Source organism: Mandrillus leucophaeus, unplaced genomic scaffold (assembly GCF_000951045.1).
Source record: "Mandrillus leucophaeus isolate KB7577 unplaced genomic scaffold, Mleu.le_1.0 Scaffold466, whole genome shotgun sequence".
Lineage (NCBI taxonomy): Eukaryota > Metazoa > Chordata > Mammalia > Primates > Cercopithecidae > Mandrillus > Mandrillus leucophaeus.
The window spans coordinates 1,068,851-1,084,061 of record NW_012104987.1 but is presented as its reverse complement, the minus strand read 5'-3'; the positions used below and the strand labels follow the sequence as shown (position 1 = coordinate 1,084,061).

General features: G+C 37.8%; 1 pseudogene; it reads left to right on the top strand.

The window, feature by feature from the left end:
- LOC105550152 overlaps window positions 1–15,211 on the top strand; it is a 21,899-nt pseudogene that overhangs the window by 4,407 nt on the left and 2,281 nt on the right.

Below are 15,211 nucleotides of genomic sequence, written 5' to 3'. Positions count from 1 at the left end.
AAAGAAAGAAAGAAAGAAAGAAAGAAAGAAAGAAAGAAAGAAAGAAAGAAAGAAAGAAAGAAAGAAAGAAAGAAAGAAAGAAAGAAAGAAAGAAATGTGGCCCTCAAATTGTAAATTTTTTTAACTCTATCTTTACCATCTCCTTCAGGGACTCTAATTGCAACTACAAAAGACCCTTGAAGTTGTCCCGAGGCTCACTGATGCTCTTTTTGTTTAATAAAACTCTTTTTCCATGTTTTCGATCCACGTTGGATTATTTCTATTGCCCTGTCTTAAAATTTACGAGTATTTTCTTTTGCAGTATAAAATCTGCATTCATCTCATCCAGCGTGTTTTTCATTTCACACCTTGTATTTTTTCTCTCTAGAAGTTTAATTTCTCTCTTTCTTATGTCCTCTATATCTGACTTGGTCAGTGTTTTCACTAGTATATTTCCTCTAGTATAGTGAGCAGAATGAATTAAGATATAATTCTGTTTTAAGTTACTTGTTCGCTAATCTTACCATCTTTGTTAATTATGGGTCAGTTTCCATTCAGGGATTTTTTTCTTTAATATGAGTTGTACCTTCTTTCCTTCCTGTCTACCCTCCTTCCTTCATTTTTTCCTTCCTTCATCCTTCCCTCCTCTCCCTTTTTCCTCCTGTCCCTCTCTCTCTCTCTCTCTCTTCCTTCCTTCCTTCCTTCTTTCCTTCCCTTCCTTCCTTCCTAGTAAGTTTTTATTGGAAGAAAATAATGGATTTTTATCTTCTTGTGTGCTGGATATTTTTGCATTGCTAGAAATATTCTTCAGTTTTGCTCTGGGATGTAATTAATTTTAGTTTGATCCTTTTGGGTCTTGCTTTTTATTGCATTTGGTGGGATCAAAAGTTTTTCAATCTAGAGTTGTTAATGTTTCCCACCCTGGAGACAGCATCCTTCTCAGTCCTTTAGCAGATGCTCTACGAATTATAATGTTTTTCACTTTTACCTTTGGGAACAGGCACTATTTCCAGCCCTGTATGAGCTCCAAGGATAATTCCCTCTAATTCTTTTTGGTGATTATTTCTCCACACTTGAGTAGTTTCATCACATGCAGAACTGATCTGAACATGCTAGGGGATTCTCTGCAGATATCTGGGCTCTCTCTCTGTCAATCTTCTCCTCTCTGGCACAGCTCTGTCCTGGAAAATATAACTGCCTTGTCCGTTGCGGGTTCCCAGATTCATCTCCACAACTCTACAAGATTCTGGGCACTGCCCACGTTCCCCTTTCCGCACCACAGTCTGTAAACTTTCCCTAGTAGTAAATCGGGGCAAACATCTGGCTTTTCAGTTTATTTCTCGTCTTTGAAGGATCACTGTCCCTTGTTGCTTAATGTTCATTGTCTAGCAAACAGCTGCTTCATATATTTTGTATGTTTTATACATTTTGTTTTTTAGTTATTTTAGGCAGGAAAGTAAATCGAATCCATTTTAGTCCATCTTAGATCTATATTGAAGTGTATCCTGACATACTCTTATGAAAAAATATGAGAATATGAAATTTTAAAAATCTCCATTGAGATCATCTGAATTTTATCCATACTCCTCCTATACCCATTATGTAGTTTTTCTGTTTTTCCTTGTGGTTAGTATTAACCACTTCAAGTAGCACCACAACGATTCAGCTGTTTCCTTGTAATGAATACCATGAAATGATTAGGAGGCAGATTCAACTTCCAATGCAAGAGAATTACTTTTGCATATGGTTTTAAGGATTCCTTTATTTGTATCTAAAACACTACTACAAGCAAAGCTCAGAGTTACAGGAAGGAGAAGTAAAATTCTTAAATATTAGATTATTATATGTGAGTGTGAGAGGTATCTTTTGGTTTTTAGACCCTTGTCTTCTGACCAAGAGGTACCTCTTTGTCTTAGACCTATGTGTAGTAATGCCACATAGTATCACTTATCTAAGAGATATGCAGCACTATGCAGGACAAATCCCAACCATACAAGATGTTGTTTGACTTTTTCCTGAGTCTTCATATAACCTCCCCACATTTTCATAAAGGGGAAGAAATTGAGGGGATGTCTCAGCATGTACTAGACCTTTGGATTCCCAGAAACGTTCCTGAAGTGTCTGTGTGAGATTAGCTGATACAAGTCTCACTGTTCATTGGCCAGGACAGAGACTTTGGTTCAGTCTGCTGGGGATCCAATGCATTGAATCACTCAAGGTTAATGGCCCTTTAACAACTTTAGCTGGTTAGGACCACTGTACTTGAACACAGTATTCAGTTTTGTACCTCCTTGGCAGGTGCTGCTGCAAGTGGAAAATTTTCCCTACTAGCAGGCTAAATCATAAAAGAAATTATCTCCTAGCTGCTAATTCTTGGGTTATTTTCCTCTCCGCTTTGGAAGTTTAGGTGTTAATAGCTGGGGTATTAGAGATTGCGAAGTCAAAGGGGTTAGTCTACCAGATAAATCAGTTTTAGGTCAATTTTGCCTGTCTCTCTCCTAATCTTTCTTTGCCCCAAACAATTGCATACACGTGGGAGATTATGTTGTTATAGAAAATGTTTGTTGAAACATATTCATTGTAAATACACCTACATGACAGTGGTATTTCATGTAACAAGAAAATAACAGGATAACAAAAAAACTATTTTTATAATGAAATGTATTGAATTACAGTTGATATTCCAAATGCAACTTTCTCCAAAAGAATACAATATATTCAAAGTGAAATCCTAGACAAGTATAATATTTAGGAAGTATGTATTCTGCCAAAGTGTTTAGATTTATTATATTGTCATTAATTATTTTCTTTTAGTTTCTTGCCTTTCCTAAATAAAATCCCAATGAACTGGTCATTTTAAAATTGAAGCAATATTTCAGCTGCTAAAACTGATATATTGAGTTTTCTTTAATAAATTCATCTTATTATATAAATCTCTGCCCAGTTTCATTATATTAGGTAAACCCATTTGCTTTTCTTGTAAATAACAAAGGAGATATAAAACATCTTTAGATATTAAAGTTATCTCCGTTTGCTTTAATGTTTAATGTGAAATGTAAATGTACCATGGCCTAGGCATAGAGTTAGAAAACATTATACGCTTATCATTCTTATTATATACATTTCTACTACTCATATCTAACTACAGTTTGGTATTAACTATATACTGTTTTCCAGATGTGAAAGACAATATTTTCCTTGATTTTTTATTATTGTGAATGCTAAAAAATATCAAGGAATTTTCAGATTATTGGTGTGATTATAAAAAATTTTAAAGAATTTTCATCCTACATTGGACTAGGCCCTTGTTGTAATTGAAGTTCTATAACTGAAGTTCTAATGATTGATATTTAAGATTGTCACTGTTGTATTAATTTAAGACTAAATTTTGAACATAGGACTGTCAAATACAGGTGGGAATGAACAGTTTATAACCAATTAAGGCTTTTGTTTTACACAGAACTCAACTTCCTAGCCCATTTACCTTTTTGATCACCTTGTATAATGTCCACTCCTTAACACTTAAATATGAAACAGTGTCTAGCTAGATTCAATACTATTCACTAATTTAATTTTATAATCACTTATTAAATAGCATTAATGTATCCATGAGTCTATCAAGGGCTATGGAAGGCACAACACAAATCCTGCTTCCACGTTGCCTTCATATGCATTGGCAAAGCATGATACATAGCTGCTGCACAGGCAGAGAAAATAATGCAAAACTAAACAAGTGCTATAGAAAACCAGAGTTTAAAAGTTGGTCACCTGGAATGATATTCATGATATATTCTAAAGCCAAACATTAGATTATAAAACATTTGTAGTATAATTCCATTTGATTCTAGGTATAACACTATGTATTTACTACATATAGTATTATACATACTACTATATATATACACACACTAGATATATATATATAGTAGAGAGCAAGATGATATATGTATATATGATATGCAAATATATATAATATGTTTGAAATTTAACTGAGGAATGGTGTCTTTTAAGTCCAGACAGTGAATAGCACAAATACAAGGATAATATCTTTATCCTTACTTATCTTACATATCTTTATAATTATTTTTTCCTTGCTGATCTCACTTTTGTGTGGAATCCAAAAGAGTTGAACTCATAGAAAGAGAGAGTAGAAGGGTTGTTACCAGGGTAGAGAGGTGAGGAAATGGGGATATGTTGGTCACAGGGTATAAACATTTGGTTATAAGATGAATGAGTTCTGGAGCCCTATATAGAATGGTGACTATAGTTAATAATACAGTTGACACTTGAGCAACCTGTGTAGGTTCCTTTATATACAGACTTTCCTCTGCCTCTGCTACCCCAGAGACAGCAAGACCAACCCCTCCTCTTACTCCTTCTCCTCAGCCTACTCAATGTCAACACGACAAGGCTGAAGACCTTTATAATGACCATTTCCACTTAATCAATGGTTAATATATTTTCTCTTCCTGATGATTTTCTTAGTAACATTTCCTTTTCTCTAGCTTACTTCACTGAAAGAATACAGTACATAATACATATAACTTACAAAATATGTGTTAATCAAACTTTTATGTTATCAGCAAGGCTGATACCTCAATAGTAGGCTATTAGGAGTTAAGTTCTGAGGGAATCAGAAGTTAATATGTAAATTTTGGACTGAACAGTGAGTCAGTGCCCCTTGCCTTTGTGTTGTTCAAGGGTCAAGTATAATGTGTTGTATGCTTGAAATTTGCTGAGAATAGATCTTAAGTATCCTCACCACAAACCAAAAAAAAAAAAAGGTAACCATGTGAGCCAATGGATATATTAGTTAGCTTCACTGTGGTAATCATTTCACTGTGTTTATGTATCTGACAATATCACATTGTACACCTGGAATATGAACAATTTTTATTGTCAATTATACCTCAGCAAAACTGAAAAAAGAGTAAACAACATGTCCAAGCCTTTTTTTCTTTGCCAATCTTTGATAGTTTAAGAAATTGAAACTGGTATAGCTAAGAAAAATGAATTAATCAGCAGCTGCATGGTGAAGTGTGTGTGCTAATATGTAGGATTCACATCCAAAATTTCCACTGCACAGTGCAGAAGCTGGTAGTAGTATCCTTCAGAATATTCTTATTACTGGACACCAGAAGTGGATGCAAGAGGACAGTACAGAATTATGGGGGTACTTACCCAATTTTCTTTTTTTATTTACTTTTATCTGAGGTTTGGGTATCCATGTGCAAGTTTGTTATATAGGTAAACCTGTCTCCTGGGGATTTGTTGCATCAGATTATTTCATCACCAGGTATGAAGCCTAATGCCCAATAGTTGTTATTTCTGCTCCTCTCCCTTCTCTCAACCTCCTCCCTCAAGTAGACCTTAGTGTCTGCTGTTGCCTTGTTTGTATTGATGAGTTCTCAACATTTAGCTCCCACTTACAAGTGAGAACATGCGGTATTTGGTTTTCTGTTCCTGAGTTAGTTTGCTAAGGATAATGGCCTTCATTTATATCCACGTTCCCGCAAAAGCAGTGATCTCATTCTTTTTATGGCTACATAGTATTGAATGGTTTATGTTTACTGCATTTTCTTTATCTAATCTGTCACTGATGGGCATCTTGGTTGATTCCATGTCTTTGTTGTTGTGAATAATGCTGCAATGAACATTCGCATGCATGGGTCTTCATGGTAGAATAATTTATATCCCTCTGAATATATACCCAGACCCAGCAATCCCATTACTGGGTATATTTATCCAATTTTCAATGTGTAGCTGAAAAGGGGCCTGGAAGAATCTAAAAGAGTGGAATATATAGAATTTACTGTAATGAGTTTACATATTATACTGTCACAGAATGATTAGCAGTTTTATTGTATTACAGATTTCCTGCTGAGATATTTGGTTTTTTCAAAAACTCGACTTCAATTAGTGGAATTCACAGTAGTAGGGTGATACCTGTTGCAGACCAGACATAAGAGGGGCTTGGCTCTTTTTCTGTGGAGTCCCTTAGAGACCACCTACAGACATTCCACAAAAAGCAATTCTTCAGGCAAAAGTTGAAAGAACTACAAATGAAATAGTAAGTCTTCTAGAAAAATATAAAAATGACTGGTCATATTTTCCCCAGGCATCAAAGTTTATGATAGGATGTAGCATGTACATTGAAGGATTAGTACATAATTTACATTTTGAGTCAGACACACACATCTGACCATCAAGACTGGCCTTGCTAACCTTTCCTTTTTCCACAGCTCCACTGCCAACTCATTTCCTATGTTTACATTGGAGCTGTGAGAGGAGAATTATATTTTGAAATATAAATTTGCATCTGCATTGAAATACACACACAAACACATGCACACAGACAGAAACACATGCACACAGACAGAAACACATACATACATGCATACAGAGAGACACACGCACATATGCATGAGTGTGAGAGGGTTAAGAAAAGAGAGAGAGACAAAGAGATGAAGATATGGTAAAGGTATGGGTATAGAGCAAAAATATTCTTGAATTCCAGAATCTTTCTGCCAGGCTTTTACTCTGATTATACCTGGATGTTAGGACAATGCATTATTTCTAGTAATTTGTTTCCTCTTCCTTCATTTTATTTTTAAATAGTTCTACTACAAATATATATTGCTTGTATAGAAATTTCTTCAAACTTGAAAGCAGAACTTTGAAAATAAATGTCTCCATAGCATAAAGCTTTTAGAGTCTTGTGCCATTTAGAAAATAAAAGGAATAACTGTTCAAATATTCATTATTTGATATTCAAAATTCATTATTTTGACTTTAAATATATTCTTAAAAGCACCCAACTATATATTTTTCCAAAAGATTTTAGAAAGTCATACACAGCACTGTCTTATTCTATTAACTGTAAGAATTTAATTTTTCACAGTAACAATACAACTAAAATTTGTCAGTATCAGATATTCTATTATGTCATGGTATTAAAAGTTTAGATATACAAAGGCCAATAATCAGATTGTGAATTTTGGCTCACCATCATTCATTCATTTAATAAAAAATTATTGAGCACCTACCATGACAATGCAATCAGCCGAGTGGACACTAGAAATACAAGGGTGAAGCAGATAAATCTCTGGCCCCATGGAGCTTACAGTCAGGAGCAGAGCTGGTCAGTGACAGAGCAGTTGTCATGCTGGGACCTTACTGCTGTGCTAGGGAAGGTTCCCGGTGCTCTAGGATGAGGTAGGGATAGAAGGTCAGAGAAGACCTAGACATCAACTAACTGTATTACATTATTTCCTTTAAGTGTTCAAGACTTCAGCAATTCACAGGTTCAAATTCAATCATGGATCAGGAGTTGTAATAAAGATTTCTCAAGTCATTCTGGCACCTGGGAACTCATTGTTTATTCAATGAGAGATTATCAGAATAAAATCAAGATTGTGTCATTAAACAAAGGAGTGAACTAAATAGTAAGTTTGTGATATTAATTTACTAATTTGTTTTACAGATTGTAAGTTTACTAATAATGCAATGATTTGTTAGGTGCTTATAGAAACATTACTTAGAAAATCACAATGGCTGAAAACTCCCTGGGAATCTGAGCTGTACTTCTGTAATCGACAGATATATATTGGTTGCTTACTAAGAGCTAGGCAGTGTACAAAGCTTGGGAACACAGAAAACAACATCTCTAGAGTTCTCCACTTTCTGGCTACCAGAGCTCACTCTCTAACCCCTGTCAGCCCACGTTAAGTAGGAGGCATTTAATGATGGTGAATAGACGTGGATCTCAGATAGGTGAGATCTGTTACATTAACCATGCATTTTTAAAACTTCTTATCCAGCTAATTTCCTGGGCTCCTATTTTTTCTGGGTTTGGAAATAGGTCTTCTAATGATCACATGCTTCCCAGCTTAAATTCGCAGCCATACTAGTCAGGGACCATATTCAGCATATCCCCTGAGCAGCTGGACACAGGCCTCAACTTGCTGGGCACGGGCACTGATTGATCAGTCCTTGGCACTGACCCATCAGAATGGCCCAGCTGGATGGCAGCCAGGCCACCCTCAGTCCTCTAAGGGTGGGATTCATCACCACTAGGTCTCCGGCTTTCACTCCGGTCTGTTAATTCCATCCACTGATCGATGCAGATGTCAGATCCCTGGTACCTCCTTGGGCCTTTGCTTCCTGCTTGGCTGTCCTGACATTGCTGAGCCCAGAACTCTTCCTCCAGCTCTGTCTGGCTCATGTTACTTCATTCTTTCCACAGCCTGCTCTGGTAGCCTTGGATTCCAGACTCTTTCCCCCAAGCTTTTACTCTAGAATGTGATTTTTCCATCGTTAGCCCTTGTTAACCCAAAAACCATCTGTAACAAATCCTTCTGGTTGACCTGGAATCAGAGAAAAATAAGTCAATTCACCAAGGTAACAAAACAAAAGGTGAAATGGAGAAATCCCAACTCTAATGCAGGTGAGCGTGAACCCAATGCTGTTGCCTTAAAGAATGGGGTGCATGGCCTTTCCATGTCCCAGGCAGCTGTCTCTGCCACTGTCCACCTGCCCTGCCTCCCACTGACATGCGCTTACTCATTGTTCTAACATACATTAGTTTGTCCCAGTCCAAGCCAGAGGTAGACAGTAACAACATACAACTGCTTAATCTGGGGAGTTATCTTTCTACAAGACTCAAATACACTTGCTTCTAATTCTAGCTCAGCTACTCACTCACTAGCTTTAGAGTTCTTGTGAACTTACTCTCTGAGTCTCAGTGTTCTCATCTGTCAAATAGAGATATAATATCCATGTATTCAAAAAAATGCCTGACATATTGTAAGTGTGCAAAGAATAGGGGCTATTTTTATTAAATAATTCAAAAGCAGCTTTATTAAAGAAAGCTTCTTGGAGACATGACGCCTTAACAGAAAAAAATGAATGTAGGGTGGGGAGGAGGCATGGCATGTTTGAACAACATTTCACTCTAACCACAAAGCCGCTCTGCCTTTATGTTGTTACCTTGTCATTCTAAACTCTGTGTACACACAAACATATGCCATTAGTTAACAGAGTAAATATAAAAACAAACGAAATTTTAAAACACACAAAAAGCAACTCAAAATTCCTGAACAGATCTGCTAATCATTGTGGATATTTTCTGCGCTCTGTTGAGTGACCGGCTCTAATTAGTTGGCCCTGTGCAGAGTTAGGCAGGCCTCAGTCACTTGCCAAGAAACAAACAGTGATGCCCCAAGATCCACAGGTGCAAAGTCACTACAAGGTGCCCTGCCTACCACATTAGGATGTAAAATATCTAAAAAATTGAGTCACTGGGAGAGTGAGAAGTAACGTAGAGACCTGTAGATGCTGAGGCTTCTTTTGGCCTCTGCCTGCCACACCCCTGCCCCACTGCAGGCGTGATCTTGTCCAGTCCCTGAGCTGGTGAGAATGAAGCCTGGTGTCCACTAGGCCCTTAGCTCTGAGAGAGGGTGTCTGGTTTGGGTTCGATGCTGAAGGCTGCTGTCCATTGCCCAGGGAGCTGCAGGCCCCTCTGTAAACCTGTTATCTGCGTCCAGAGCACCTGAGCCCAGCCCAGGGCTGCTGTTACTGCTTCCTGTCTTCTCCTCTGCACACAGTCACTCCTGTGAAGTGTCACCGTGGTTTTGGAAAGTTGGGGTTCGAGATGGTGTTAGGATATATCTCTCAGGAATTCCAAGATGGAGTTTTGTACATCACACATGTTGGATAAAAGTTTTATAAAATGAACTCATGCTTCCTTCCTTCCTTCTATCCTCCCTTCCTTCCTTCTCTCCTTCCTTCTCTCCTTCCTTCCTTCCTTTCTTCTCTCCTTTCTTTCCTTTTTTCCTTCCTTCCTTTTTTCCTTCCTTCCTTCCTTCCTTCCTTCTTTTAGTTTCAATTGAAAGTCTGAGACTGAAACCAAATTGCTGACTGGAGGAATCTAACTTGCTTCATGCCGAGAGTCACTCGTCACAGAGCAGGGGAAAGCCTTCTTTTGATTGAGATTGGCCATCAGACATAAGAAAGGGTATCAGAGAGGATTTTTAAAACGTGTCTCCTGTGAAACCATCATGTACATCCTACACTGAGGCTTACCAAGCTTCTTCAAGAGACAAAACAGCATCTCCCCAGAGGAAAGAAAACCTTCGTTTTGTTTTTGTTTTTCTAACGTGAGCACATGTTGGTTTTTACAGCAAAATATCCTTGGTCTTTGACTTCTGTGGCATCCCATGAGCATCAGAACATAAACTACCCAACACACACAAAAATTGCATGCTCTATGCAGATCAATAAAACAAGACGGAAAATTAACTAAATGCAGAGCTTTCTAGGGCTGGGTGTGGTGGCTCACGCCTATAATCCCAGCACTTTAGGAGGCTGGGGCAGGCCGATCACCTGAGATCAGGAGTTCAAGACCAGCCTGGCCAACATGGTGAAACCCCGTCTCTACTAAAAATACAAAAATTATCCATGCATGGTGATGGGCACCTATAATCACAGCTACTCGGGAGGCTGAGGTGGGAGAATCACTTGAATCTGGGAGACAGACGTTGCAGTGAGTCGAGATCACACCACTGCACTCCAGCCTGGGTGACAGAGCAAGACTCCGTCTTAATTTAAAAATACTAACAGTAATAATTCACTATAATATGCAGAGTTAAACAAGAGGCAAACCTGAAAAAACAGTTTCTATGTACACCCAGGTCATAGGATAGAATTCATGTTGAATATTCCAGCATTTCTTAACAGACAGTTAGGAATTTGTTCTCACTGTTTTACTGTGCTGTCTGTGGGCATACTGTCTATATGATTAGCATGTGAAAAAAACCAAAAAGTAGCAAGTCCTACTTATCTTTTCATTGTTTTACTTAGAAAATTGGTTAAATTAGGGAGTAAATAACACCTCCAGGATTCCATTTGTAGCCAGTTCTAGTCTCTTTTATCAGTAATTTACTTTGCCTTTCAGTTAGTTGTTCATGGAGAAAATATATAAATTACTTATTCTACAAGTAAACATCAGCACATACAATGGGATACCACTCATCCTTTAAAAGAAATGAGATCTACTACATGGATGAACTTTAACAACATTATGCTAAATGTAATAAGCCAGGCAGAAATGTACAAATATTGTGTGATTCTATATGTATGAGGAACTTAGAATAGGCAAAGTCAGAAACAGAGAGTTAGTAGAGATTCCTATGGGAGGAGTGTTAGGGGGATTGCAGAGTTATTGTTTAATGGACAGCAAGTTTTGGTTTGGTATGATAACAAATTTCTGGAAATGAATAATGTGAATAGATCTACCATCCCTGAGTTGTATACTTCAAGTCGTTAGTATGGTAAATTTAGTGTTATTATCTTTTATCACAATTTTTAAATGGCCCAAATAAGTACAAATCAACATAACATTATTTATTTGCTTACTAGCTAGGAAACCATATATTAAATTTCTTTATAAAAAAGCTCAAATGTGAAATGTTTTTGTCCAAAAAAATGTATGTCCAAAAAATAGATCAAAGTAACTCTGGAAACCCTTCAGACATTAAGAATAAGACAGCTGGGAAAGAAAGAGTGAAGGCCAGCTCTGATCGCCAGACAGAACTGTGGGCCCTGAGCAGACTATCACTGACACATCCTCAGTAATTCCACCACAGGATAGATATTCAGCAACCACTTGGCTTTGCTTTCGATTAAAAGATTACCTTTTCATTTAATTTAAAAAGTTGAAATTCCATGGGGTCACTTGCTGATTGCCATGATTTAAAAAATAGATATATTTGAGTTTTAACTTGGCTTTTAATTTTATAGGAAGAGTGTGAAAGTGTAAAGGAGGAGAGAAAGTGTCACCTTTTCTTTTCGCAAGAGAAAGCGTGACTTCAAGATTGGCAAAGACATAAAATATGGAAACCTTATGAGATGCATCTGGGTGGGCTGGTGCTGGCAACGCTATCCCTAGAAAAACCCAAGAGAAAGAAAAGCTAATGTATATGTCAAAACCTTTTACATAGATGTTCAAAGAAGTATTATTCATGATAGCCAAAAAACCCCAGAATCAATCCAAACATCTACCTACTGATGAACAAATAAACAAAGGTAGCATATCTGTACAATGAAATATTCTTCAGCATTTAAAAAGTAATGAGGTACTGACACATGCTATGCCATTGATGAGATATATACATAATGTGATTCAGAAGAAGGAAATCCAGCTATTTGTGGCAGCATGGATGAACATAAAGGACATTTTGCTAAATTAAATAAGACCAGAAAGACAAATACTGCATATTCTCACTGACACATGGAATCTAAAGATGTCGAACTCAAAGAAACAGAGAGTAGAAGGGAGGCTGCGAGGGGCTGAGGAATGGGAAATTGGGGGATTTAGCCGAAGGGCACAAACTTTCGAGTGTAAGATGAATAAATTTTGGAGATCAAATACACAGTACAGTAACTATACTTAACAATAATACTAATACTGTATAGTTATGGTAACTATACAGTAATACTTAAAATTTGCTGAGAGAGTAGATCTTAAATGTTCTCAACACACACACACACACACACACCCCAAGTAACTATATAAGGCGATGGATATGTTAATTAGCTTAATTATGATAATCATTTCATTATATATATATCAAAGCATCAGATTGTACATATTAAATATATACAATTTTTATTTGTCAAAAAATTGTGAAAGATCAATATTAATGCCATGATTTTTTCAGTTACTGCAGCAAAAGTGGAGAAGAGCAGTTTTAGAATTCTGCAATTCTGCATTTCATGTTGTACTCACGTAATTTATTTATGTTCCTTTTCCAGAAGATCAGGTCCTTCTGTGCTTCATAAATCACTAGGCATGCTCGTTTCTCTGAAAAGCTTATATTTTAGGCAATCTTATAGTTAAATAAATTGTTTAATGAATAAAACACCACTGATGTATAGCCATACCAAGCTTTACACATTCACATAGTTATTGTTTTATAAGTAAAATCCTGTTGTTAAATTTTAGTTCCACAAAATCTAATATTCTGAAAGACCTACCTTCTAACAGCAACATGAACCTCTCCAACATGTATAAATCTCATACTTGGAGCTGACCAAGAGGAAAGACAGCCTCAGAGACCGTCTGGGTTCAGCCATTCCCGCAGTGGATGAAGGTCTTCTGAAGTCTCTGCTGGTGTGTGTGGAGCAGCAGAACTGGCTTCCTGCCTCCAATTAACTGGTAAATAATATTACAATCTGGGCTGCTCTGAGCCCAAATCAGATGATTTTAGAGTGCTGCTTCTCACAGGGAATACAGAAAGCTAATCAGAATGGTCAGCATAATTCTTCCCTGCTCAGTGTCAGAAAAGGAGACTTATCTACTTCAAGTTACTCTGCTCAAGAAATTTTAACATGATTTACCAGAAACAAAGGTGAACCTACAACCAGTAGTAAGAAAATCTCAAGACATTATCACATTGCTCAGTATAGTTCAGTTCTGTTTAGATTTATTGAGCTCTCACTATTTAAAAAACATGGACATGGAATCTGGAGATACTAAGTGGAATAAAACCCCGTGTACTCTCTCAAGGCCAGGGCAGGGATTGGTGACATTGGGCGAGACACACCATTTCCCTGGGTTCTGGCTGCCTCATTTATGAAAAGCAACAATTTGAGTAGTTGAGTTCTAAAGTTCCATTTGTGTTAAAAGGAATTTTTACAAACAAGCAAAAAACTTTCTTTTTCTAGAAATCCTTAGATAGCAGAGTAGGTTTTATCTTAAGATCCATGTTTTTAAATGACAGCGTCATGAACATAAAAGAAGGGAATATATCTGGCCGCAGTATTTAAATTACTCTTTGTTATTGGTATCAGAATATTGCAGTTTCTATTTTATGTCATCAAGTTTTCTTATTCCAAGAAGCAAGGCAAATAAACCCACAATTTTCTACTAATTTTTCAGAAGTTGGGAATTATTTTCTAGTAAGAGAGCATGAAACCACTTTTCTTACTTACACATCTGTAGACATCTGAACTCCCATGCCAAGAGGGGATGCCAGAAGAGGTGAGGTGAGGGGGTAACTTTGGTTAGTGAGGGCTCCCAGGGTCAGCATGCTGGGGGGGGTCTTCTAACTGGAGTTGGGATAATGCTACAATCCAAGTCAAGTGCAGAACCAGAAACAACATGACAGCAGGTGAGCCAGAGAAGGGAGATCCGATGGGTTCCCAGAGAAGGGAGATCCAGAGAAGGGAGATCCAAGGGAGATCAGAGGTGACCCCCAAGACCTAGAGTGAAGTAACACAGAGTAGGCCAATGAAGGAAGCCAACGTAAGCAGAGAAGGCAAAGCAAGAGCGTGATTCTGGGAAATACCTGGGACCAGGTAGGTCCAGGTTGGGGGTTGCAGTGGGATTAAAGGACCTGGTAGGTTATCAAGGCACATATTTATGATGACCTTGTATCTGGGCTGTTCTAGGAAAGTCCCAATTTCCAACATCGTAGTATTCTTGTCATATCTTGCAACCCAAGTGCCTTCATTCAGCTGTACTTGGCACCTCTGCTTGGCCAGGTGCTGAGCTAAGAATCTGCGATGTAGTCGGAACCAAGGTGTAGACTCTGCTTTCAGGTTGCCCAGTGTCCTGTGCAGGGGGCTAAGGATTATAGCAAGCACAACTACCAGGTTATTGTAATAAAACCTAATCTCACCCTCAAAATTATTATAATCGCTTGTCATTACTCTGATCTGATCCTCTTTTAAGAAATAAAGGATTTTGGGGGAGGCTGAGGTGGGTGGATCGCCTGAGGTTAGGAGTTCATGACCAGCCTGGGCCAACATGGTAAAACCCTGTCTCTACTAAAAATACAAAAATTAGCCTGGCATGGTGGCACATGCTTGTAATCCAAGCTACTCGGGAGGCTGAGGCAGGAGAATCACTTGAACCCAGGAGGCAGAGGTTGCAGTGAGCTAGGATCGTGCCACTGCACTCCAGCCTGGGCAACAGAAAAAAGAAAAAAGAAAGAAGAAAGAAAGAAAGAGAGAGAGAGAGAGAGAAAGAATGAAAGACAGAAAAGAAAGAAAGAGAGAAAGAAAGAAAAGAAAGAAAGAAAGAAAAGAAAGAAAGAAAGAGAGAGAGAGAGGGAAGGAGGGAGGGAGGGAGGCAGGGAAGGAAGGAAGGAAGGAAGGAAGGAAGGAAGGAGAAAGAAAGAAGGAAGGAAGGAAAAAGAAAGAAAGAAGGAAGGAAGGGAAGAAAGGAAGG